The sequence below is a fragment of the Choloepus didactylus genome, chromosome 2, assembly GCF_015220235.1.
Source record: "Choloepus didactylus isolate mChoDid1 chromosome 2, mChoDid1.pri, whole genome shotgun sequence".
Classification (NCBI taxonomy): domain Eukaryota; kingdom Metazoa; phylum Chordata; class Mammalia; order Pilosa; family Megalonychidae; genus Choloepus; species Choloepus didactylus.
This window is the reverse complement of record NC_051308.1, coordinates 182,573,604-182,601,234: the sequence shown is the minus strand read 5'-3', so window position 1 is coordinate 182,601,234 and position 27,631 is coordinate 182,573,604. Positions and strand designations below refer to the sequence as shown.

Below are 27,631 nucleotides of genomic sequence, written 5' to 3'. Positions count from 1 at the left end.
GATATCTGCACGCCAATGTTCATAGCAGCATTATTCACAATTGCCAAGAGATGGAAACAACCCAAATGTCCTTCAACAGATGAGTGGATAAATAAAATGTGGTATATACACACGATGGAATACTACGCGGCAGTAAGAAGGAACGATCTGGTGAAACATATGACAACATGGATGAACCTTGAAGACATAATGCTGAGCGAAATAAGCCAGGCACAAAAAGAGAAATATTATATGCTACCACTAATGTGAACTTTGAAAAATGTAAAACAAATGGTTTATAATGTAGAATGTAGGGGAACTAGCAGTAGAGAGCAATTAAGGAAGGGGGAACAATAATCCAAGAAGAACAGATAAGCTATTTAACGTTCTGGGGATGCCCAGAAATGACTATGGTCTGTTAATTTCTGATGGATGTAGTAGGAACAAGTTCACTGAAATGTTGCTATATTATGTAACTTTCTTGGGGTAAAGTAGGAACATGTTGGAAGTTAAGCAGTTATCTTAGGTTAGTTGTCTTTTTCTTACTCCCTTGCTATGGTCTCTTTGAAATGTTCTTTTATTGTATGTTTGTTTTCTTTTTAACTTTTTTTTTCATACAGTTGATTTGAAAAAAGAAGGGAAAGTCAAAAAAAAAAAAAAAGAAAAGAAAAAAGACAAACAAGGAAAAAAAAAAAAAAAAAGATGTAGTGCCCCCTTGAGGAGCCTGTGGAGAATGCAGGGGTATTCGCCTACCCCACCTCCATGGTTGCTAACATGACCACAGACATAGGGGACTGGTGGTTTGATGGGTTGAGCCCTCTACCATAAGTTTTACCCTTGGGAAGACGGTTGCTGCAAAGGAGAGGCTAGGCCTCCCTGTATTTGTGCCTAAGAGTCTCCTCCTGAATGCCTCTTTGTTGCTCAGATGTGGCCCTCTCTCTCTGGCTAAGCCAACTTGAAAGGTGAAATCACGGCCCTCCCCCCTACGTGGGATCAGACACCCAGGGAAGTGAATCTCCCTGGCAACGTGGAATATGACTCCCGGGGAGGAATGTAGACCCGGCATCGTGGGATGGAGAACATCTTCTTGACCAAAAGGGGGATGTGAAAGGAAATGAAATAAGCTTCAGTGGCAGAGAGATTCCAAAACGAGCCGAGAGATCACTCTGGTGGGCACTCTTACGCACACTTTAGACAACCTTTTTTAGGTTCTAAAGAATTGGGGTAGCTGGTGGTGGATACCTGAAACTATTAAACTACAACCCAGAACCCATGAATCTCGAAGACAGTTGTATAAAAATGTAGCTTATGAGGGGTGACAGTGGGATTGGGAATGCCATAAGGACCAAACTCCACTTTGTCTAGTTTATGGATGGATGTGTAGAAAAGTAGGGGAAGGAAACAAACAGACAAAGGTACCCAGTGTTCTTTTTTACTTCAATTGCTCTTTTTCACTCTAATTATTATTCTTGTTATTTTTGTGTGTGTGCTAATGAAGGTGTCAGGGATTGATTTAGGTGATGAATGTACAACTATGTAATGGTACTGTAAACAATTGAAAGTACAATTTGTTTTGTATGACTGCGTGGTATGTGAATATATCTCAATAAAATGATGATAAAAAAAAAAAATGTCACTCACAGCTGCACTGAGTTCCTTCTCTTTGAGGCAGCTCATTTATATGGCTCCACTGATCAAGGCCCACCCCAAATGGGTGGGGCCATGCCTCCATGGAAATATCCCATCAGTTATCATCTACAGTTGGGTGGGGCGCATCTCCATGCAAACAACCTAATCCAAACATTCCAACTTAATCCCCACTATTATGTCTACCCCACAAGATTGCATCAAAGAATATGGTTTTTTCTGGGGGACATAATACATTCAAACCGGCACATTCCACCTCCTGGACCCCAGAAAAACATATTCTTTCCAACTACAAAATACATTCATCCCACAACAATATCACAGAAACTTAAATCATTTCAGTAACAATAGTTAAGTACAAGATTTCATCAAAATCAATTATAGGCGTGGTCAGTCCTAAGGCATACTTTTCCTTTAGCTTTGGATCTGTGGACTTAGAACAAGTTATATGCTTCCAATATACAAAGGAGGGACATTCATAGGATAAACATTCCCATTGCCATAAGGAGAAAGAGTAAGGAAAACAGGGTTAACAGGACCAAAACAGTTCCTAAAACCTGCAGGACAAACTCCATTAGATTTCAAAGTCTGAGAGTCATTAACAGAATGATGTTGCATCCTTGGGGCTTGAGAGAGCGGGAGTCTAACCCTTCCTAAGGGCCTTTGTGGCAGCCCTTTCCTCTCCAAATGCTTAGGTGAGTGCTCCAACATATCCACACATTGGGGAGGCTACTTCTCTGCCCCACCCTCCTCAAACATCGGGGCAGGTCCCGGATTCCCTTCCATCTCTGGGACACATGCTCAACCCCTTCAGAACAGTGTGGTGGCAGCCAGGCTCTCCCCAATTCCCTAGGAATGTGCTCCACCCTCTTTGGGGCTTGGGGCGGCAGGACATTTCCTGAGCATCGAGGTGGAAGGCCTGACCTCGACCTCCAGGGCAAACTCACCCTTTCCATGCATGTGGGCTGCTCCGTTCTCCCAGCCCTAGACCTCTTGACTCCAGACCTCAACCTCCATGGCTCTGTCTTTGAAGAAAATTTTCCTTCAATTTGTTCCTTGTCTTTCTCCTCCAGTCCCGACTGGCAGTGGCTCTGTCTGTAAAGATCTCGCAAAAATTCTGTTGGCTTCACATGAAGCATGCAGGGGTCACAGCCATCAGACAATAGGAGTTTCCACAATCCTTTCTGAATAATTCCATCTCCAATCTTGGCTTGTACTGAAATGGCAGCTGGGTTCCAAGTTTAGTTACATCCTCACATTGGGCTGTAGCTTCTGGGATTCTATCCCCTGGAAGCTTGTAATTTTTCAAGCCATCAGCTTCTGGTTGCTTTGAACCCAAGAGGTCAGTTCTAAGTTTATCTCTCTCTGCTCGCATTTTACTATAAGCTGCAAGAAGAAGCCAGGATACATCCTCCACATGTAGTCTGGAGATCTACTCAGCTAAGTATTCCAGGTTGTCACTTTCAAATTCTTCCTTCCATCTGACACCAGGACTCAATTTTGCCAAATTCTCTGCCACTTTAAAACAAGGATCGTCTTTCTTCCAGTTCGCAACAACACAGTCATCATTTCTGTTCAAGGCCTCCTCAGAATTGTCTTTAGAGTCCATATTTCCACAAACAGTCTCTTCAAAGCAGTTTAGGCCTTCTCTATTAAGCTCCTCATAATTCTTCCAGAATATTCCCCTTATCCATTTAAAAAGCCATTCCAACATGTTTGGCATTTGCAAACTCAGCAGCAAAAGCACCCCACTTCTCTGGTACCAAAATCTGTTCTAGTTTGCTAATGCTGCAGAACGCAAAACACCAGATGGACTGGCTTTTATAAAAAGGGGGTTTCTTTGGCTACACAGTTACAGTCTTAAGGCCATAAAGTGTCCAAGGTAACACATCAGTAATCGGGTACCTTCATTGGAGGATGGCCAATGGTGTCCGGAAAACCTCTGTTAGCTGGGAAGGCATGTGGCTGGCTTCTGCTCCAAAGTTCTGGTTTCAAAAGGGCTTTCTCCCAGGACATTCCTCTCTAGCAAGCTTGCTCTTCTTCAAAACATCACTCACAGCTGCACTGTTCCTTCTCTTTGAGTCAGCTCATTTATATGGCTACACTGATCAAGGCCCACCCTGAATGGGTGGGGCCACGCCTCCATGGAAATATCCCATCAGGTACCATCTACAGTTGGGTGGGGCGCATCTCCATGCAAACAACCTAATCCAAACATTCCAACTTAATCCCCACTATTATGTCTACCCCACTAGATTGCATCAAAGAATATGGCTTTTTCTGGGGGACATAATACATTCAAACTGGCACACCACATTACAAAAATTATTTGTCCCCATCACTAACCTATTAACTATTCATGGGCAGAGATGATGTCTTATTTATGTTTGTATTCTCTGGCTAGCAGTGGTGCTCTTGGCAAACATACACCAAATTATTCAAAAATATTCATATCTGGACCTGAGTTAAGTGATCCCATAAAATTCTCTCCAAGTTTATTAATTGAAAGTGGCATACTTGACCTTTGTGTAGCTTAAAACAACAGGCATTAAATGACACAGAAAACCTCAAATGATTTAATACTGAAAGGTAGCTCTTAAAAAATTCTCTTTAAATGAAAGTTTGCTCAAACCATAACTTTCTTGCATTTGTTGTTGTCATTTTGGACTTAGTCTTTACTTGTATTTTAATAGAACTATACTTCAAAGAGAAGAAGAAAAAGAAAAGTTTATTTCAATTCTTAGTTACTACCTCCCCTCCAATAATCATTTAACTTTTCTATGCGTCAGCTTCCTGTTTACTAAAATGAATACACTGAATATAGTTATAGATCAAGTGTTCATTTCTAAGGGTCAAATCTCCCAATGAAAACATCTACACTTAATGCAAATTCATAAAGACAAAAATTAGAATATAGTTATGAGGTGCAAGGGTCAAAGAGTGAACCCTAACATAAACTATGGACAATAGTTAATATATAATTATAATAATAATGTTTCATCATTTGTAACAAAGGAACCACACTATAGTGCAAAATGTTAATAAAAAAACTGTGTGTAGGCGGAGGGCCAGAAAGAGGTATACGGAAACTCTATACTTTTTGCATGATTTTTCTGTAAATCTATGATAGTTCTAATAAAAACAATTTTAATGTACATTTATTATTATTATTTTAAATTGAGAATGATTAATTTTTGTCTTATCAACTGTCTTAGTTACCTATTGCTGTGTAACAAAATACCCCAAAACTTAGCAGCTTAAAATAACAGCATTTATTATCTCACACTGTTTCTGAGGTAAGAACACTGAGAGTGGCTTAGCTGGTGGCTCTGGCTCGGGTTTTCTCTTGAGGCTGCAGTCAACCAATCAGCTGATGCCTCAGCCGTTGGAAGGTCTGACCAGGGCTGGAGGATCCCTTTCCAAAATGGCTTCCTCCATGGTTACTGGTAGAAGGCTGTAGTTACTCACTGGTTGTTGGCAGAAGGCCTCTCAGTTCCTTACCTTTATGACATCGTATCTGGCTTCCCCCAGAGCAAGCAATCCAAGAGAGTGCAAGAAAGGAGCCACAATGTCTTTTATGAGCTAGCCTTAGTGGTGGCATACTGTTATTTCTGCTATAATCTGTTGGTTACGCAGACCTACCCTGAAACGCTGTGGAAGGGGATTATACAAGGTTGTAACTACCAGGAGGGAAGAGATCACTGGTGACCATTTGGAGCCTGGTTACCACACTGATAAATATTAATATCCACAACAACAGAGCAGAGAGCAATGATTTCTTAGTTTTCCAGGGAGTGGAAAGCCAGAGACCAAATGACTTCCTCAGAAATGAGATTAAACTCTTTACTAAATTATCTCAAATAATAATTAATTAATTAAATAAGTGGATGGAGGTGGGGCAAGATGGTGGACTGGTGAGCTGTATGTTTTAGTTACTCCTCCAGGAAAGTAGGTAGAAAGCCAGGAGCTGCGTGGACTGGACACCACAGAGCAATCTGACTTTGGGCATACTTCATACAACACTCATGAAAACGGGGAACTGCTGAGATCAGCGAAATCTGTAAGTTTTTGTGGCTAGGGGACCCACACCCCTCCCTGCCAGGCTCAGTCCTGTGGGAGGAGGGGCTCTCAGCTCCGGGAAGGAGAAGGGAGAACTGCAGTGGCAGCTCTTATCAGAAACTCATTCTACTGATCCAAACTCCAACCATAGATAGACTGAGACCAGACACCAGAGAATCTGAGAGCAGCCAGCCCAGCAGAGAGGAGACAGGCATAAAAAAAAACAGCACGAAAAACTCCAAAATAAAAGCGGAGGGTTTTTGGAGTTCTGGTGAACATAGAAAGGGGAAGGACAGAGCTCAGGCCCTGAGGCTCATATGCAAATCCCGAAGAAAAGCTGATCTCTCTGCCCTGTGGACCTTTCCTTAATGGCCCTAATTGCTTTGTCTCTTAGCATTTCAATAACCCATTAGATCTGTGAGGAGGGCCCTTTTTTTTCCATTTTTTTTAATCCTTTTTTCTTTTTCTAAAACAATTACTCTAAGAAGCCCAATACAGAAAGCTTCAAAGACTTGCAATTTGGTCAGGTCAAGACAAGAGCAGAACTAAGAGAGCTCTGAGACAAAAGGCAATAATCCAGTGGCTGAGAAAATTCACTAAACACCACAACTTCCCAAGAAAAGGGGGGTGTCCGCTCACAGCCATCATCCTGCTGGACAGGAAACACTCCTGCCCATCGCCAGCCCCATAGCCCAGAGCTGCCCCAGACAACCCAGTGTGACGGAAGCGCTTCAAATAACAGGCACACACCACAAAACTGGGCATAGACATTAGCCTTCCCTGCAACCTCAGCTGATTGTCCCAGAGTTGGGAAGGTGGAACAGTGTGAATTAACAAAGCCCCATTCAGCCATCATTTCAGCAGACTGGGAGCCTCCCTACACAGCCCAGCAGCCCAGAACCGCCCTGGGGGGACAGCACTCACCTGTGACATAGCACAGTCATCCCTCAACAGAGGACCAGGGGGAGCACGGCCTGGAAGAGGAACCCACTTGCAAGTCTCAGGAGCCATACGCCAATACCAAGGACTTGTGGGTCAGTGGCAGAGACAAACTGTGGCAGGACTGAACTGAAGGATTAGACTATTGCAGCAGCTTTAAAACTCCAGGATCACCAGGGAGATTTGATTGTTAGAGCCACCCCCCATCCCTGACTGCCCAGAAACACACCCCATATACAGGGCGGGCAACACCAACTACACACGCAAGCTTGGTACACCAATTGGACCCCACAAGACTCACTCCCCCACTCACCACAAAGGCAAAGCAGGGGAGAACTGGCTTGTGGAGAACAGGTGGCTCGTGGACGCCACCTGCTGGTTCGTTAGAGAAAGTGTACTCCACAAAGCTGTAGATCTGATAAAATTAGAGATAAGGACTTCAATTGGTCTACAAATCCTAAAAGAACCCGATCAAGTTCAGCAAATGCCAAGAGGCCAAAAACAACAGAAAATTATAAAGCATATGAAAAAACCAGACGATATGGATAACCCAAGCCCAAGCACCCAAATCAAAAGACCAGAAGAGACACAGCACCTAGAGCAGCTACTCAAAGAACTAAAGATGAACCATGAGACCACAGTACAAGATACAAAGGATATCAAGAAGACCCCAGAAGAGCATAAAGAAGACATTGCAAGACTAAATAAAAAAATAGATGATCTTATGGAAATTAAAGAAACTGTTGACCAAATTAAAAAGATTCTAGACACTCATACTACAAGACTAGAGGAAGTTGAACAATGAATCAGTGACCTGGAAGATGACAGAATGGAAAATGAAAGCATAAAAGAAAGAATGGGGAAAAAAATTGAAAAAATCGAAATGGACCTCAGGGATATGATAGATAATATAAAACGTCCGAATATAAGACTCATTGGTGTTCCAGAAGGGGAAGAAAAGGGTAAGGGTCTAGGAAGAGTATTCAAAGAAATTGTTGGGGAAAGCTTCCCAAATTTTCTAAACAACTTAAATACACAAATCATAAATGCTCAGCGAACTCCAAATAGAATAAATCCAAATAAACCCACTCCGAGACATATTCTGATCACACTGTCAAACACGGAAGAGAAGGAGCAAGTTCTAAAAGCAGCAAGAGAAAAGCAATTCACCACATACAAAGGAAACAGCATAAGACTAACTCGTGACTACTCAGCAGCCACCATGGAAGCGAGAAGGCAGTGGCACGACATATTTAAAATTCTGAGTGAGAAAAATTTCCAACCAAGAATACTTTATCAAGCAAAGCTCTCCTTCAAATTTGAGGGAGAGCTTAAATTTTTCACAGACAAACAAATGCTGAGAGAATTTGCTAACAAGAGACCTGCCCTACTGGAGATACTCAAGGGAGCCCTACAGACAGAGAAACAAAGAAAGGACAGAGAGACTTGGAGAAAGGTTCAGTACTAAAGAGATTCGGTATGGGTACAATAAAGGATATTAATAGAGAGAGGGGAAAAATATATATGACAAACATAAACCAAAGGATAAGATGGCTGATTCAAGAAACGCCTTCACGGTTATAATGTTGAATGTAAATGGATTAAACTCCCCAATTAAAAGATATAGATTCGCGGAATGGATCAAAAAAAATGAACCATCAATATGTTGCATACAAGAGACTCATCTTAGACACAGGGACACAAAGAAATTGAAAGTGAAAGGATGGCAAAAAATATTTCATGCAAGCTACAGCCAAAAGAAAGCAGGTGTAGCAATATTAATCTCAGATAAAATAGACTTTAAATGCAGGGATGTTTTGAGAGACAAAGAAGGCCACTACATACTAATAAAAGGGGCAATTCAACAAGAAGAAATAACAATCATAAATGTCTATGCACCCAATCAAGGTGCCACAAAATACATGAGAGAAACACTGGCAAAACTAAAGGAAGCAATTGATGTTTCCACAATAATTGTGGGAGACTTCAACACATCACTCTCTCCTATAGATAGATCAACCAGACAGAAGACCAATAAGGAAATTGAAAACCTAAACAATCTGATAAATGAATTAGATTTAACAGACATATACAGAACATTACATCCCAAATCACCAGGATACACATACTTTTCTAGTGCTCACGGAACTTTCTCCAGAATAGACCATATGCTGGGACATAAAACAAGCCTCAATAAATTTAAAAAGTTTGAAATTATTCAAAGCACATTCTCTGACCACAATGGAATACAATTAGAAGTCAATAACCATCAGAGACTTAGAAAACTCACAAATACCTGGAGGTTAAACAACACACTCCTAAACAATCAGTGGGTTAAAGAAGAAATAGCAAGAGAAATTGCTAAATATATAGAGATGAAAGAAAATGAGAACACAACATACCAAAACCTATGGGATGCAGCAAAAGCAGTGCTGAGGGGGAAATTTATAGCACTAAACACATATATTAAAAAGGAAGAAACAGCCCAAATCAAAGAACTAATGGATCAACTGAAGAAGCTAGAAAATGAACAGCAAACCAATCCTAAACCAAGTAGAAGAAAAGAAATAACAAGGATTAAAGCAGAAATAAATGACATAGAGAACAAAAAAACAATAGAGAGGATAAATATCACCAAAAGTTGGTTCTTTGACAAGATCAACAAGATTGACAAGCCCCTAGCTAGACTGACAAAATCAAAAAGAGAGAAGACCCATATAAACAAAATAATGAATGAAAAAGGTGACATAACTGCAGATCCTGAAGAAATCAAAAAATATATAAGAGGATACTATGAACAACTGTATGGCAACAAACTGGATAATGTAGAGGAAATGGACAATTTCCTGGAAACATATGAACAACCTAGACTGCCCAGAGAAGAAATAGAAGACCTCAATCAACCCATCACAAGCAAAGAGATCCAGTCAGTCATCAAAAATCTTCCCACAAATAAATGCCCAGGGCCACATGGCTTCACAGGGGAATTCTACCAAACTTTCCAGAAAGAACTGACACCAATCTTACTCAAACTCTTTCAAAACATTGAAGAAAATGGAACACTACCTAACTCATTTTATGAAGCTAACATCAATCTAATACCAAAACCAGGCAAAGATGCTACAAAAAAGGAAAACTGCTGGCCAATCTCCCTAATGAATATAGATGCAAAAATCCTCAACAAAATACTTGCAAATCGAATTCAAAGACACATTTAAAAAATCATACACCATGACCAAGTGGGGTTCATTCCAGGCATGCAAGGATGGTTCAACATAAGAAAAATCAATCAATGTATTACAACACATTCACAAGTCAAAAGGGAAAAATCAATTGATCATCTCAATAGATGCTGAAAAAGCATTTGACAAAATCCAACATCCGTTTTTGACAAAAACACTTCAAAAGGTAGGAATTGAAGGAAACTTCCTCAATATGAGAAAGAGCATATATGAAAAACCCACAGCCAGCATAGTACTCAATGGTGAGAGACTGAAAGCCTTCCCTCTAAGATCAGGAACAAGACAAGGATGCCCGCTGTCACCACTGTTATTCAACATTGTGCTGGAAGTGCTAGCCAGGGCAATCCGGCAAGACAAAGAAATAAAAGGCATCCAAATTGGAAAAGAAGAAGTAAAACTGTCATTGTTTGCAGATGATATGATCTTATATCTAGAAAACCCTGAGAAATCGACAATACAGCTACTAGAGCTAATAAACAATGTAGCAAAGTAGCGGGATACAAGATTAATGCACATAAGTCAGTAATGTTTCTATATGCTAGAAATGAACAAACTGAAGAGACACTCAAGAAAAAGATACCATTTTCAATAGCAACTAAAAAAATCAAGTACCTAGGAATCAACTTAACCAAAGATGTAAAAGACCTATACAAAGAAAACTACATAACTCTACTAAAAGAAATAGAAGGGGACCTTAAAAGATGGAAAAATATTCCATGTTCATGGATAGGAAGGCTAAATGTCATTAAGATGTCAATTCTACCCAAACTCATCTACAGATTCAATGCAATCCCAATCAAAATTCCAACAACCTACTTTGCAGACTTGGAAAGGCTAGTTATCAAATTTATTTGGAAAGGGAAGATGCCTCGAATTGCTAAAGACACTCTAAAAAAGAAAAACGAAGTGGGAGGACTTACACTCCCTGACTTTGAAGCTTATTATAAAGCTACAGTTGTCAAAACAGTATGGTACTGGCACAAAGATAGACATATAGATCAATGGAATCGAATTGAGAATTCAGAGATAGACCCTCAGATCTATGGCCGACTGATCTTTGATAAGGCCCCCAAAGTCACTGAACTGAGCCATAATGGTCTTTTCAACAAATGGGGCTGGGAGAGTTGGATATCCATATCCAAAAGAATGAAAGAGGACCCCTACCTCACCCCCTACACAAAAATTAACTCAAAATGGACCAAAGATCTCAATATAAAAGAAAGTACCATAAAACTCCTAGAAGATAATGTAGGAAAACCTCTTCAAGACCTTTTATTAGGCGGCCACTTCCTAGACTTTACACCCAAAGCACAAGCAACAAAAGAAAAACTAGAAAAATGGGAACTCCTCAAGCTTAGAAGTTTCTGCACCTCAAAGGAATTTCTCAAAAAGGTAAAGAGGCAGCCAACTCAATGGGAAAAAATTTTTGGAAACCATGTATCTGACAAAAGACTGATATCTTGCATATATAAAGAAATCCTACAACTCAATGACAATAGTACAGACAGCCCAATTATACAATGGGCAAAAGATATGAAAAGACAGTTCTCTGAAGAGGAAATACAAATGGCCAAGAAACACATGAAAAAATGTTCAGCTTCACTAGCTATTAGAGAGATGCAAATTAAGACCACAATGAGATACCATCTAACACCGGTTAGAATGGCTGCCATTAAACAAACAGGAAACTACAAATGCTGGAGGGGATGTGGAGAAATTGGAACTCTTATTCATTGTTGGTGGGACTGTATAATGGTTCAGCCACTCTGGAAGTCAGTCTGGCAGTTCCTTAGAAAACTAGATATAGAGTTACCATTCAATCCAGCGATTGCACTTCTCGGTATATACCTAGAAGATCGGAAAGCAGTGACACGAACAGATATCTGCACGCCAATGTTCATAGCAACATTATTCACAATTGCCAAGAGATGGAAACAACCCAAATGTCCTTCAACAGATGAGTGGATAAATAAAATGTGGTATATACACACAACGGAATACTACACGGCAGTAAGAAGGAACGATCTCATGAAACATATGACAACATGGATGAACCTTGAAGACATAATGCTGAGCGAAATAAGCCAGGCACAAAAAGAGAAATATTATATGCTACCACTAATGCGAACTTTGAAAAATGTAAAACAAATGGTTTATAATGTAGAATGTAGGGGAACTAGCAATAGAGAGCAATTAAGGAAGGGGGAACAATAATCCAAGAAGAACAGATAAGCTATTTAACGTTCTGGGGATGCCCAGGAATGACTATGGTCTGTTAATTTCTGATGGATATAGTAGGAACAAGTTCACAGAAATGTTGCTATATTAAGTAACTTTCTTGGAGTAAAGTAGGAACATGTTGGAAGTAAAGCAGTTATCTTAGGTTAGTTGTCTTTTTCGTACTCCTTTGTTATGGTCTCTTTGAAATGTTCTTTTATTATATGTGTTTTTTTTTTTTGGTTTTTTTTTTTCATACAGTTGATTTAAAACAGAAAAAAAGTTAAAAAAAAAAAAAAAAGAAAAACAAGGAAAAAAAGATGTAGTGCCCCCTTGAGGAGCCTGTGGAGAATGCAGGGGTATTCGCCTACCCCACCTCCATGGTTGCTAACATGACCACAGACATAGGGGACTGGTGGTTTGATGGGTTGAGCCCTCTACCATAGGTTTTACCCTTGGGAAGACGGTTGCTGTAAAGGAGAGGCTAGGCCTCCGTATAATTGTGCCTAAGAGCCTCCTCCCGAATGCCTCTTTGTTGCTCAGATGTGGCCCTCTCTCTCTAGCTAAGCCAACTTGAAAGGTGAAATCACTGCCCTCCCCCCTACGTGGGATCAGACATCCAGGGGAGTGAATCTCCCTGGCAACGTGGAATATGACTCCCAGGGAGGAATGTAGACCTGGCATCGTGGGACGGAGAACATCTTCTTGACCAAAAGGGGGATGTGAAAGGAAATGAAATAAGCTTCAGTGGCAGAGAGATTCCAAAAGGAGCCGAGAGGTCACTCTGGTGGGCACTCTTATGCACAATTTAGACAACCTTTTTAGGTTCTAAAGAATTGGGGTAGCTGGTGGTGGATACCTGAAACTATCAAACTACAACCCAGAACTCATGAATCTCAAAGACAATTGTATAAAAATGTAGCTTATGAGGGGTGACAATGGGATTGGGAAAGCCATAAGGACCACACTCCACTTTGTCTAGTTTATGGATGGATGAGTAGAAAAATAGGGGAAGGAAACAAACACACAGGCAAAGGTACCCAGTGTTCTTTTTTACTTCAATTGCTCTTTTTCACTTTAATTATTATTCTTGTTATTTTTGTGTGTGTGCTAATGAAGGTGTCAGGGATTGATTTAGGTGACGAATGTACAACTATGTAATGGTACTGTGAACAATCGAATGTACGATTTGTTTTGTATGACTGCGTGGTATGTGAATATATCTCAATAAAATGAAGATTAAAAAAAAATAATAAGTGGATGGATTTGAGGTTCTGATTCTTTATTCAAGTACAAACTCCTCTGTCCTGGGGTGTTTATAACCAAACTCTTTGTTGAGTCATTTATCCCCTGAATTCATCAAAAACAAATTCACCTTTCCAAATTGACCTATACCTCCAGCAGTTGGGGTTAGGAGAAAATAGCACTTCTCGTAAGCAATAACCAACATCAATAACCAATAACATAAAATAAGCCCACCCCTATATAATGCACCTATAGGTACTGACAGACACAGACTGCATATTCAGTAGGTAGCACTTAATGGTATTGTGTCAATTCATCTCAACATCTTAGCTGGTTGTACAAAAATCATATGAAACTAGATTCTTTGATTCTCAGCTGGAGAACATATAAATCTATATCCCTATGGCTTTGACAATCCATCTCCACCAAAAAAAAAAAAAAAAAAAAACTCCCCCTACATCTTACTTCCCATAACCTGCTTGGTGAAAAAGGAAACTGGAATTGAGACCCCAGGTCTGTCATTAACTTGCTGTGTGATCTCTAGCAAGTCACTTAACATCCTTGGTCTTCAACTTAGAGGACCCAGGGTTGGATCAAAAGAACTCTTGCAAGACTAAAATAAATTCTATAATTCTGATTCATCTGTGCTTTCAGATGAACCCAGTTGCTTATCCTTATCTATTTTCACTTGCGACTCTAATTGCACTGATTTTTTTTACTACATTGTATCAGAAAGCAATAGGACAGATGGCCATATCTGAATTTATATTAGGCCTTTATTCCAGCACCATCACTACCACACCTCCCAAAAATACCTCTGGAAAACACTCTGTAATATTCACTGCGGAAAGCTCAACAGAAATGAAAATATGCAGCCAGTAAGATTTTCTTTTAAACTGTTCTATGGCTGGTGCAACCAAATTGGAGATATATTTAAATACACAGAAATTAAAATTAAAAAAAAAAAATCATTTAACAAAAAAACAATTGCTTGTAGATATACAGGAAGATGTCTTTTCCAAAAGAATTCACTCCGCACAAAGTTTGGCAGCATGATGAAAGACAGAGGAGGATGATTCCATGGCAGTAGAGGAAATGATACTCTCATCAACTGGCAACCAGTTTTCCTCAGAGGAGGTGCAGACACCACTAAGTCAGGCCAAAAGTCATGAATGCCCCTGAATTCCCACGGGAAAAGAGTGTAGTGCAAACAAAGGAATCTCATCAGTTGGGCCTAGACAAGCTTGAGGAAAGGGAGGCTCTTTCGCAATTTCCTGACAAAGCGAGAAAGGAAAGGATGTAAGAAAGTGCGAGAAAAAATAAAGGTGAGGAAAAGAAAGATCAGGGAAAGACAATGGCAGGAACATACAAAAATGAAAGAAAAGAGAAAAAAAAAGGAAAATAATTGCCCGGGATTAGAAACTCATCAAGGGAGCCCTGATTGTCTTGTTCAAAACGGTTTCCCTATCACCTACCACAGTGCCTGACATGTAACAGCCGCTCAGCATGGGTTGAATGAATGAAAGAATGAGGATAAGGAAACAGACAAAAAACAATTTTGAAAAAAATCAGGATTTTTTTTGCTTCCAATTGTGTACTACCTCCAGCCAAAAATCTCACAACTGGACAGTGGATGTGAGCAAGGTAGATGGATTAGTAAAAATGTATTACTTATCTGGTAAAAAAAAATTAAAAAAAAAAAAGAAAAAGAAAAAGAAAAAAACATGCCCTACTGCTACATAACTTATCATTTTTTCCTATTTTCCCATGTACTAATAATCTGTCTCAGTTAAACACCACATAAATATTTGAGAATCTCATGCTAAGAAATGAAAAACATAACATTTTTATTTATACAATTCAAAAAATTTTAATGGTTCCAAAAAAGAGCACTTTATTTGGCCATAGAAACCACATATTCATCTATGTCATTTCTTAGCGCTCTACCAACATTTCAGTATTAAAATAAAATTGTTCAAGAAAAAGCAACTCTGTAAAAAATAGCATTTAAATGCTTCTGCAGAATAAATTATCCATTTGCAAATTTGGTTCCTTGGGTTAAATTCTGACCAAGACCAAACTGTATTATAGTTTGAAAGCTCAGTTCATTCCCCTTCCACAGATTATTTTAGATCTTGGTCTAACACAACTATTCCTTTAGGACCAGTCAGATTGCCATAGTAATTGTTCAGTGACCACAGTTGTTACAACTTTGACACAGAAATGGCCACAGTTCTAGGTCAGCTTTCATTTCATCCCGAAATGAAGACACATTAACAAAAGTGGGACTACACACACAGAGAGAATCACAAATACAATACAGGTTATAGAGGGGAAATAGAGTAGCATCCATTTCAATATCACATAAAGACTTACATTTTAAATGCTATTATTTTTTCCTCCTCATCAGTTCTTTCTCTTAAAAAAAATGAAAAAGATCACTTCAATACAACATTTTAAGCAGATATGCCTTTGTTTAATTATATTCCTAAATGGAAATAATCAAACCAAATAACCGATTAATAAAGCATGGAATGTTTTTCAAAGTTCACACCTTTAAAAAATAATTCAGAAATAAGACTGAGATTACTTTTTAAAATAATAAAGTGAATTTCAAATTATCTATTTTAATGTCAGCTTAAAAGTTGATTATTTGTAATACAGAAACTATTCAAAAAATAAACAACAACTATGAGGAACTGAATTGAAATTTAAACATTAAATGTAAAAAATACATATTTAAATTGGGTCCGGCATCAAGTATTCATAAACACTGTTCTGTGCCCACATGCTAAGAGGAAGGGGATAAAAGTAAAGTGAAAACTCAAGGATATAAAATACAAGATACTATATACTTAAGGAATAAATTTTCAGATCACATTTAATCAAAAAGAGTGCTAACATCTAAATTAAACCAATATTACATTCTAAGAAAAGGCCAAAAAAATAATTTTTAAATTCAATTTAGCAATTTTCCTTATTCAGATTTAGGTCCAAGTCTAGAGCTTCTTGGTCAGCATTAATAAATAATCATAATTGCTAACATTTATTGGGCACTTATATACCAGGCACTATGCTAAGCATTTTATATACATAATCTCATTTAATACTAAAAACCCATGAGGTAAATAAATTATTCTCCCCACATTACAGGTGAGGGTACAGACTTCTGACAATACAGTGATCTAAGATAGCTAAAAACAAACTGTCCACAATAAAGACTTAGAAAAGCTGGAAGAAACAAACCAAAAATTATTTTTAAAGTATGGCTGAGTTTAAAAAGAAAAAGAGAGAAATCCTAGGTGTAGAAGTTATTGAACCACAAGCTAGAGGAAACTTTAGAGTATTAGTCCCAGTAACAAAAAGACAGTTTTCATGTAGGACAAAAAGATGAGGATTTTTGTAAACACAAGGAACTGAAAATCCTTGGATAAAGCCAAACACCTCAAACTGCTGCTTCTCTGAGAAGTGATGAAGTAAAAAGAAATATGTTTGCCAGGACAAGATGACAGACAAGCTTGTCTGTCTCTATTAGGCTCTAAATTGGAGGGGAAAATTCTTCTCCTAAAATTCAAAACCTCAGGCACATGTCTTTCACAAATCTGGGGTTAAAATTAATATAACATGCAAAGTTCAGGAGCCCTCAAATTCAGAAGTTAATATAAAGATTGATCTATGTTTGATCCCTGATTGATTGGGGTTGATCCCTGAAGCAAACAGTAGAAACAACTGCAAAACTACCCCAGGGAGACCCTCCCATACCTAGGCCACAGTTGTTCTCAGAGGAAAAAACAAGTCCTAATCAAGATAAGCGGCCAACAAAACATATGACAAAACAATCCATGATAAGCAAGAGTCCACACCCAAGAACATAAAAAGAACGTTCTGAAAAAGGACGTTGAAAAAGGAATAAAACTATAAAAGAAAAAAAAAAAAAAAGGTATTCTACAAGAAAGAATAAGTTGATTAGGGAGAAAACCCATTTAGCACTTTCATAAATGAAAAATTAAACGCTTGAAGGTTAAAATTCAGGGTATGTCTTTGTTGCTCAGATGTGGCCTCTCTCTCTCTGTAAGCCAACTTGGCAGATGAACTCACTGCCCTCCCTGATATGTGGAACACGACTCCCTGGGATGAGCCTGGACCTGGAATCCTGGGATTGAGAAAGTGTTCTTGACCAAAAGGGGGAGGCAAAATGAAACAAAATAAAGTATCAGTGGCTGAGAGATTTCAAATAGAGTGGAGAGGTTACTCTGGAGGGCAATCTTGTGTGCTCCATATATATCCCTTTTTAGTTTTTAGTGTATTGGAATAGCTAGAAGGAAATACCTGAAACTGTTGAACTGCAACCCAGAACCCTGATTCTTGAAGACGGTTGCATAACTATGTAGCTTACATGGTGTGACCAAGTGATTGTGAAAACCTTCTAGCTCACACTCCCTTTATCCAGTGTACGGACAGATGAATAGAAAAATGGGGACAAAAATTAAATGAAACAAAGAGTGGGATGGGGAGATGAAATGCTTTGGGTGTTCTTTTTAACTTTTATTTTATTCTCATTTCTATTTTTTTTTTTTTTTTTTGGAGAAAGGAAAATGTTCAAAAATTGATTGTGGTGATGAACGCACAACTGCATGATGGTACTGTGAACAACTGATTATACACTGTGGATGATTGTACGGTATGTGAATATATCTCCATAAAACTGATTTTAAAAAAAAGAAACTCAGGGTATGGATCAAACAGAAGATTAAACCCAATTTAAAAAAGAATTAGTGAACTGAAAGATAGATCTGAAAAATGAAGCACAAAGAGCAAAAAAACTGGGAAAATATAAAAGAGAAGTTAAGACATGGAGGATAGAAGCAAAAGTCCTAAAATATCTCTAATAGGAATTTGACAAAAAAGGAATAGAGATAATAGGAGAAAGACAACATTTGAAAGATAATGGCTGTAGAAATGGTGCACTACTTTGGAAAATAGTTAGGTAGTTCTTTAAAAAGTTAAACATATAGCTACTATGCTGGTTTGGATGTAATATGTCCCGCAAAATGCCATGTTCTTTGATGCAATCTTGTGGGGACAGACGTATTAGTGTTGACTGGGTTGGAATCCTTTGACTGAGTGTTTCCATGAAGATGTGACTCAATCAACTGTGGGTGAAACATTTACTTGAATTATTTCCATGGAGATATGGACCCCACCGATTCAGGGTGTGTCTTGATTTAATCACAGCAGCCCTATGAAAGAGCTCACAAACAGAAGGACCTCAGAGCAGCTCAGAGAGACATTTTGGTGACAGCTGCTGAAAGCAAACTTTTGCTGATACTTTGGGGATGCTAGCCCAGTGTTGCTCCAGAGAAGCTAAGAGAGGACAAATCATCCCAAGAGCAACATTTTAAAGAAAGCACAGGAGCTAAGAGAGAAGCTGGAACACAACCCAGGATCAGCAGATGCCAGCCACATGCCTTCCCAGCTAACAGAGGTTTTCTGGACACCATTGGCCTTCCTTCAGTGAACGTATACTCATGTTGATGCCTTATTTGGGACATTTTCATGGGCTTCAGACTGTAAATTTGTAACCAAATGAACCCCTTTATAAAAGCCAATCAATTTCTGGTATTTTGCATAATGGCAGTATTAGCAAACTGGAACAGTTACCATATGAGTCCATAATTTCACTTTTAGGTTTATATCTAAGAGAATTGAAAATATATATCCATGCAAAAACTTGCACATGAATATTTATAGCAGCAGTATCATCATAGCCAAAAAATGGAAACAACTTTCTGTCCTTTAACTGATGAACGAATAAGCAAAAGACAGTAAATCTATACAATGGAATATTACTTGATCGTAAAAAGGAATGAAATGCTGATACATGCTACAACATGGATGAACCTGAAAACACTATGCTAAGTGAAAGAAGCCAGACACAAAAGTCCACATATTTTATGATTCCATTCATATGAAATGTCCATAATAGGCATCTAACGAGAGACAGAAAGTAGATTAGTGATTGCCAGGGGGTGGAGGAAGGAAGCAGTGGGTATGGGGTCTCTTTCTGGGATGATGAAAATGTTCTGATATTAAATTCTGGTGCTGGCTGCATAACTTTTTGAACAGTCTAAAACTACTGAATTGTGCACTTTAAAAGGGTGAATTTTATGGTATGTGTTTTATATCTCAATCTTTTTTGGCAACTTGAAATGTAAAGCATTTTATCATAAAACTTCTAAAATTTGAAAACAAGACATCCTAGGTTAAATGATACAGTTTTTCAAAGCTGAATGTGCTCATTTGGAGCTCAGTTCTTCTACTTGAAATACAAAAACAACTACCTAAAACTCCTAAGTGGGAACACTACTGTTTTGATTCTCTGTGATTAGATGAACTTACCAATCTCAGTGGGTACGCTGATTAGGAGCTGTTATGTACCCCAGAAAACTCCATATTGTGTTTTGTTTTGTCACCTTTTTTTAAACCTTTTTTTAATTGAAGACTTCCTCTTTTTTATTCAGTTTTACTGAGATATATTCACATACCAAAAAATCATCCACAGTGTACAACCAATTGTTCACAGTACCACCATGCAGTTCTGCATTTATCACAATTCCTAAAAATTTTCATTTGTCCAAAAAAAAAGATAAAAATGAGAATAAAAATAAAAGTATAAAAGAACACTCAAAACATTCCATCCTCCCATCTCACCCTATTTTTCATTTAATTTTTGCCCCCATTTTTCTACTCATCTATCCATTCATTGGATAAAGGGAGTGTGAGCCACAAAAGTTTTCACAATCACAAAGTCACACCATGTAAGCTACATGATTATACAATCGTCTTCAAGAATCAAGATTACTGGGTTGCAGTTTGACAGTTTCAGGTATTTCCTTCTAGCTATTCCAATACGCTATTGACTAAAAATAGTAGTGCATAAGAATCCCCTCCAGTGTGACCTCTCAACTCCATTTGAAGTCTCTCAGCCACTGAAACTTTTTTGTTTCATTTTGCTTCCCCTTTTTGGTCAAGAAGATGTTCTCAATCCCATGATTCTGGGGCCAGGCTCATCCTTGGGAGTCATGTCACATGTTGCCAGGGAGATTTACACCCCTGGGAGTCATGTCCCATGTAAGGGGGTGGCCAGTGGGCTTAATTGCAGAGTGGGCTTAGAGAGAGAAAGAGGCCACAACTGAGCAACAAAAGAGGTTCTCTGGAGGAGACTCTTAGGCAAAATTATAAGTAGGCTTAGCCTCTTCTTTGCAGTAACAAGCTTCATAAGGGCAAGCCCCAAGATTGAGGGCTTGGCCTACCACATTGGTGGTCCTCAATGTTTGCAAGAACATCAGTAATAAACCAGGTGGGTAAGTTTAATATTTCTGCATTTTCCCCAGTTCCTCGGGGTGGGGGGGGAGGTTGAGTCCTGCAAATACATTTTTATTCTCTGCCAAAATTACTTTTGGATGTATCGGCATTCCACACTAACCTGTACAAACCTACCAGATCTCACTTCCTATTCAAAGTTCCATGCAATTATGGTGTTTGAATAAGCTGACCGTACAAGTTAAATTATTTAGTGTGCTACACAAAATATAGATCCTGCACCAAATAAACATCTCTTCCCTTGGTCTCATATAGAAGTTGAAGTTTTATAACACAGTCAGTATCGTCCTTGACCCTTTGGCCTGATTTGTCTTTAGTCCTAACCAGATCTGCTTTATTCATATCTCTAATTAAAGTCTGAACTCTTTTTCAGCTTTTTTTTTTTAACAGTTGCTGTATGAGGTGATACTGACATTCATAGCTGCCAAACTCTATCTCTGCATCTCAGGTGTCACACAAATACACAAAGTTGCAGAGACCGACCAGGTTATACACAAAGAGCTCAGCATCTCAGAATTTATAGATAACCATTACAACTCAGGAATAGATATAACTGCCATAAGAGTTTACAATCTAGGGACCATTACAATAAGCATTCTGATAACCTGTGCCCTAAGATTCAGTTCTAAGAGTTTATACATTATACTTAGTCCATATTAGTGAGGCTTTATAATGTTTGTCTTTTCGTTTCTGGTGTACTTCACTCAAAATGACATCCTCAAGATCCATTCACTTAGTTGCATATCTCACAACTTGATTCCTTCTTGCAGCTGCTCAATTTTCTTTTGTATGAATACACCACAGTTCACCATTCTGTTCATCCGTCGATGTACCCTTAGGTCACCTTCATCCATTGCCAATCGTGAATACTGCCTCCATAAACACCAGTGTGCAAATTTCCATTTGTGTCCCTGCTCTCAGATCTTCCAAGTAGATACCCAACAATGAAGTTAGAGGACCTTATGGCACCCACATATATAGCTTCTTATGGAACCACAACACTGTTCCCCAGATAGGCTACTCCAGCCTACTTCCCCACTGACAGTAAATAAGTACAAACCTCTCTCCATGTTTTCTCAAGCATTTGTATCCCTCTGTTTATTTTTTTCCCTGCAATTTTATAGAGATATATTCACATACCATACTATCATCCATGGTGTACAATCAGTTGTTCACAGTATCATCATATAGTTGCGTGTTCATCACCACAGTCAGCACTTGAACATATTCATTACTCAAAATACATGTATATAAAAATTAAAAATTGAAAAAAAATTAAAGAATAACAAAATAGACAAAAGAAAAAATAAAAACACAATACAATATAATAATAAGGTCTAACAACAAAACCATCACCAAGAATCCCATACCCCTCCCTTATATCCCCCTCTCATAGACATTCAGCTTTGGTATATTGCCTTTGTTACATTTAATGGAAGCATATTATAATGTTACTGTTAACCCAGTTTGCATTGATTATATTTTTCCCCAATGCCATTCCTTTTTCAACACTACGCAAGGTTGACATTCATTTGTTCTCCCACAGGTAATCCCTCCTTGTGGAGGCAGACCTATTATGGGTGGGACCTTTTGATTAGGTTGTTCAGTTGAGATGTGACCCAACCCATGCAAGATAGGTCTTAATCCTTTACTTAGTCCTTTAAGAAAGGATAAAAGGCAGGTAAAGCAGGAGAGCATAGAGAGAACACCCAAAAACATCTCGAGACAGCCACTGAAACCAGAACCAGGAGAAAAGGACCAAAAGACATTGCCATGTGCCTTCTCATGTGACAGAGGAACCCCAGATGCTAACAGCCTTTCCTCACTGAAGGTATTTTCCTCCTGATGCTTCCATTTTGACATTTTCATGGCCTAAGAACTGTAAATTTATAAATTTATAAATCAATAAAACCCCATTGAAAAAGCCAAACCATTTCTGGTATGTTGCATTCTGGCAGTTTTAGCAAACCAAAACAGTGGGTAACATCCCTTTGTTTCCCCCTTGGTAAGGGCTTAAAAAATCTAGAATAGATGCATTTTACTAGCCTTACACAGACAATTTCATTCCAAATATCTCCTGAGATGCAGATACCACATGCAGGAATCTATCTTCATCCTTTTCACTTTTATACACTTAAGAAATTGGTGTGGAAATGCTCACCATGCTGTGTCCATTCACCAACAGGAAGAAGGCTTGATTAGCATTCAGCTGTAAGCACCTGCTGATTATCTTGATTAGTTCACTCATGTTGACATGATCTGCACATGGAACTTGCTTTTATCCAGTATAGGAAGCTGACTCTCACCCTTGTATCTTTCTATCATTACCAAGATTTTGGTAGGATGCTGCTCTCAGAAAAGTTGGGCATCTTCTACTCCCTGTTTGAAGGTGCAGCAATGCTTTAAGGTCTTCTCGGATGGCATGGCAGGGCAGGGGGAGGATACAGTGGTGTATTCAGGTGGTGGTGGCAGAGGGTCTGACCCTGGCAACAATGACTTCCCTTATGTCTCCTCAGACCCACAGCTTACATCTCACTTTTTAAAAAACAAACAAACAAATACTAATGGCTGAGAATTTTCCAGAATTGATTAATTCAAGACATGAGTTCCAAATAGAATAATTGAAATTAAAGACACACATAGCACAACGTAAAAAACTACAAAACATCAAAGATAAAGAGAATATCTTAAGAATAGCCAGAGAGAAAAGATAGCTTAACCAAAAAGGAACAATAATAAAGCTGAAAACAGACTTCCCAACAGCAGTTATAGAAGCCAGAAAACAAAGAATATCATCTTCAAAAGGTTAAAGAAAAATATCTAAGAATGCAGAATTCTACCATCAGCTAAATTATGATTTGTTAATGAAAGCAAAGTAAAGACATCTTCATTAGACAAACACTGAGAATATATACCCTGCCTTAAATAATTATTTAATATGTGTCATAGAAAGAAAAAAAAAAAAAAAACTGTCCAAAACTTTTGAGTAGAATTCAAAGAAACAATGATGGGCAAAGAAATTGGTAAATATGTAGGTAAAACTAAACAGAAATTGACTATATAAGATAAAAATAATGATGTCTAATCTATAATCAGAGTGGAAATCAAATACATGACAATAAAAATATGTGCAATGAAAAGGAACTACTGAAATCACAGTGTTCTGTGATCCCTGCATTATTCAAAAGGGAGTTAGGGATATTAACATAAACATTATTAAGTCAAATATACATGTTTAGTCTAAGGGCATGCTATAATAAGAAAATCAATCAAAAGTAATCCAGAATTGATACAGATGTTAGAATTAATAGACAAGGACATTAAAAGAGTCACTACAATTGCATTTTTATGTTCAAATAGCTAGAGGAAATAGTAAACACGTAAAGTAGCGATCTTAAAAGGTATTTAAAAAAAACAAATCAAACATCTAGAGATGAAAACTGCAATCTTGGAAATAAAAAATGCATTGGATGTGATTAATGGCAGGTTAGACATTGCTGAAGAAAAGATTAGTGAACTTAAAAACATAGCAATAGAAACTATCCAAAACTAAACACGGAGAGAAATTCTTCTCAAAAGAAAAAAGAAAAAAAAGAAGGAAAGGGCAGAGCATCAGTGTGCTGTGGAACAATTCCAAGTGTCCTAATATACCTGTAATTGAAGGTCCCAAAAATGAAAGGGCAGGGGGCAGAACAAATATTTGAAGAAATAATGGTGAATTTTTTCTCAAATTTCATGGAACCTATAAATCCACAGATCCAAGAGTTTCACTGAACTCATAGCACATAAAAACAAACCATACCAAGGCACAAAATAATCAAATTGCTCAAAACTACTGATAAAAAGAAAATCTTAAAAGCTGCCAGAGAAAAAGACACATTACTTACAGAGAATGAAGATAAGAATGACAGCAGATTTCTTATCAGAAACAATGCAAGCAAGAAGACGATAGAGCAACATCTATAAGGTACTAAAAGAAAAAAAAAAAAGCCATCAACCTACAATTCTAGTGAAAACATCTGTCAAATATGAAGGTGATGCCAAGCCCTCTATCTTGGGGCTTGCCCTTATGAAACTTGTTACTGCAAAGGAGAGGCTAAACCTGCTTATAATTGTGCCTAAGAGTCTCTCCTTGAGTACCTCTTTGTTGCTCAGATGTGGCCCTCTCCCTCTAGCTAAGCCAACTTGGCAGGTGAACTTACTGCTCTCCCCTCTACCTGGGACCTGACTCCCAGGGGTGTAAATCTCCCTGGCAATGCAGGACATGACTCCCAGGGATGAATCTGGACCTGGCATCATGGGATTGAGAACATCTTTTTGATCAAAAGGGGGATGAAAAATGAAATGAAATAAAGCTTCAGTGGCTGAGAGATTTCAAGTGGAGTGGAGAGGTCACTCTGGTGGACATGCTTATGCACTATATAGATAACACTTTTTAGGTTTTAATGTATTGGAATAGCTGGAAGTAAATACCTGAAACTACCAAACTACAACCCAGTAGCCTTGACTCTTGAAGACAATTGTATAACAATGTAGATTACAAGGGGTGATGGTGTGATTGTGAAAACCTTGTGGATCGCACTCTCTTTATCCAGTGTATGGATCGATAAGAAGAAAAATGGGAACAAAAACTAATTGAAAAATAAGGTGGGATGGGGGGGATTATTTTACTTTTATTTTTATTCTTATTCTGATTCTTTCTGGAGTAAGGAAAATGCTCAAAAATAGATTGGGGTAATGGATGCATAACTGTATGAAGGTGCTGTGAACGGTTGATTGTACACCATGGATGACTGTATGGTATGCAAATATATCTCAATAAAACTGAATTTAATTAACAAAAAAAAATGATGGTTGTCCTAGTCTGCTAATGCTGCAGAATGCAAAACACCAGAGATGGATAGGCTTTTATAAAACGGGGGTTTATTTCACTACACAGTTATAGTCTTAAGGCCACAAAGTGTCCAAGGTAACACCTCAGCAATCGGGTACTTTCACCGGAGGATAGCCAATGGCGTCCAGAAAACCTCTGCTAGCTAGGAAGGCAGCTGGCGTCTGCTCCAAAGCTCTGGCCTCAAAACGGCTTTCTCCCAGGACGTTCCTTTCTAGCAAGCTTGCTTCTCTTCAAAACATCACTCCCAGCTGCACTCTCTTTCCTCCCCCCGAGTCAGCTCATTTATATAGCTCCACCGATAAAGGCCCACCCTGAATGGGTGGGGCCACACCTCCATGGGAACATCTCATCAGAATCATTGCCCACAGCTGGGTGGGGCACATTCCAAGCAAATCCAACCATCATCAAAACGCCTGCCCCACACAAGACCACAAAGATAATGGCATTTGGGGGACACAATACACTCAAACCGGCACAATGGTGAAATTAGGACTTCTTCAGATGTACAAAAGCTGTACGTCTTCATCACCAGTAGATCTGCATATATAAGAAATGTTAAAGAATATCTTTCAGACAGAAGGACAATGATACCATATGGAAATGTAGATCTAACCAAAAGAAAAAAAGAGCACCAGATAAAGTAATTATGTAAGTAAACATAGGTTTTTTTCTTTATTGTTTAAATCTTGTTACAATATAAATAAAAAAAATAACAATGTGGTTTGCGGTTTGTAAAATACGTAAAAGTAAAATATAAAACAACAATAGCACAAAGACTGGGAAAACAGAAATGGAAATGAACTATGATAAGATGTTTATACTATACATGAAGCAGTATAATATCATTTGAATGTATACTATGATAAACGAAAGATGTACGCTATAAACTCTATGTAACGCAACCACTAAAATAACAAATCAAAAAGCTACAGCTATTGTTTGAAATGTTTTTTATTGTTTGTTTTTAATTTTTGATAAAGTTAAAAAAAGTCATTAAAGAGAAAAAAGTTACAGCTAATAAAGCCGACAAAGGTAGATAAAATGAAATCAAAAAAGTACACTATCCAAAAAAAAGGCAGAAAAAGTGGAAAAGGGGAACAAAGAATGATCAAACAAATAGCAAGAAGGTAGATTTAAATTAACCATCACCAGTAATCACAATAAATGCAAATTGTGTAAATAGCATAAAGACTAGGAGAACAGAAATGGAAATATACTATGATAAGGTACTTATACTATACATGAAGTAGTATAATATTATTTCAATATATGTTGTGACAAGTTAAAGATGTATACTATAAACTCTATCTAAAGCAACCACTAAAATAACAAATTAAGAAGTTATAACTAATAAGCCAACAAAGGAGATAAAATGGAATTATAAAAAGTATATAATCCAAAAGAAGACAAAAAAGTAGAAAAGGGGATCAAAGAATGATTGAACAAATAGCAGGATGGTAGATTTAAACTTAACCATCACCAATAATCACATTACATGTGAATTGTGTTAATGGAAGTAAAACTAAACAGGACTAAAAGGTAGAGATTATCAAATTGGGTATAAATGCAAGACCCAACTATATGATGCCTATAAGAAATCCATTGTAAATATAAATACACTTTCCCAATGTAGAAAGATGGGAAAAGTTATATCAAGCTAATACTAATCAAAAGAAAGCTGGAGGGCCTATATTAATATCAAAGTAGATTTCAGAGCAAAGACTATTACCAGAGATAAAGAAGGTCATTTCATAAAGATAAAGGGATCAATTTATCAAGAGGACAGAATAATCCTAAACATTTATGAATCTAATAACAGAGTTTCAAGATACATAAAGAAAAGTCTGCTAAAACTGCAAGAAGTTGATAGATCCACAATTACAGTCAGAGATTTCAATACTCCTATCTCAATAATTGATAGAATAAGTAGACAGAAAATCAGCAAAAATATGGAAGACTTAAGAAACACCATCAACCAACCTGATTTAATTGAAATTTATAGAACACACCAACCAACAATAGCAGA

At 37.9% G+C, this 27,631-nt stretch overlaps 1 pseudogene; it reads right to left on the bottom strand.

Annotated features, from left to right (window-relative positions):
* Nucleotides 1-22,758: 22,758 nt before the first annotated feature.
* Nucleotides 22,759-23,135, bottom strand: LOC119519085 (annotated as a pseudogene).
* Between the last annotated feature and the right edge of the window lie 4,496 nt (nt 23,136-27,631).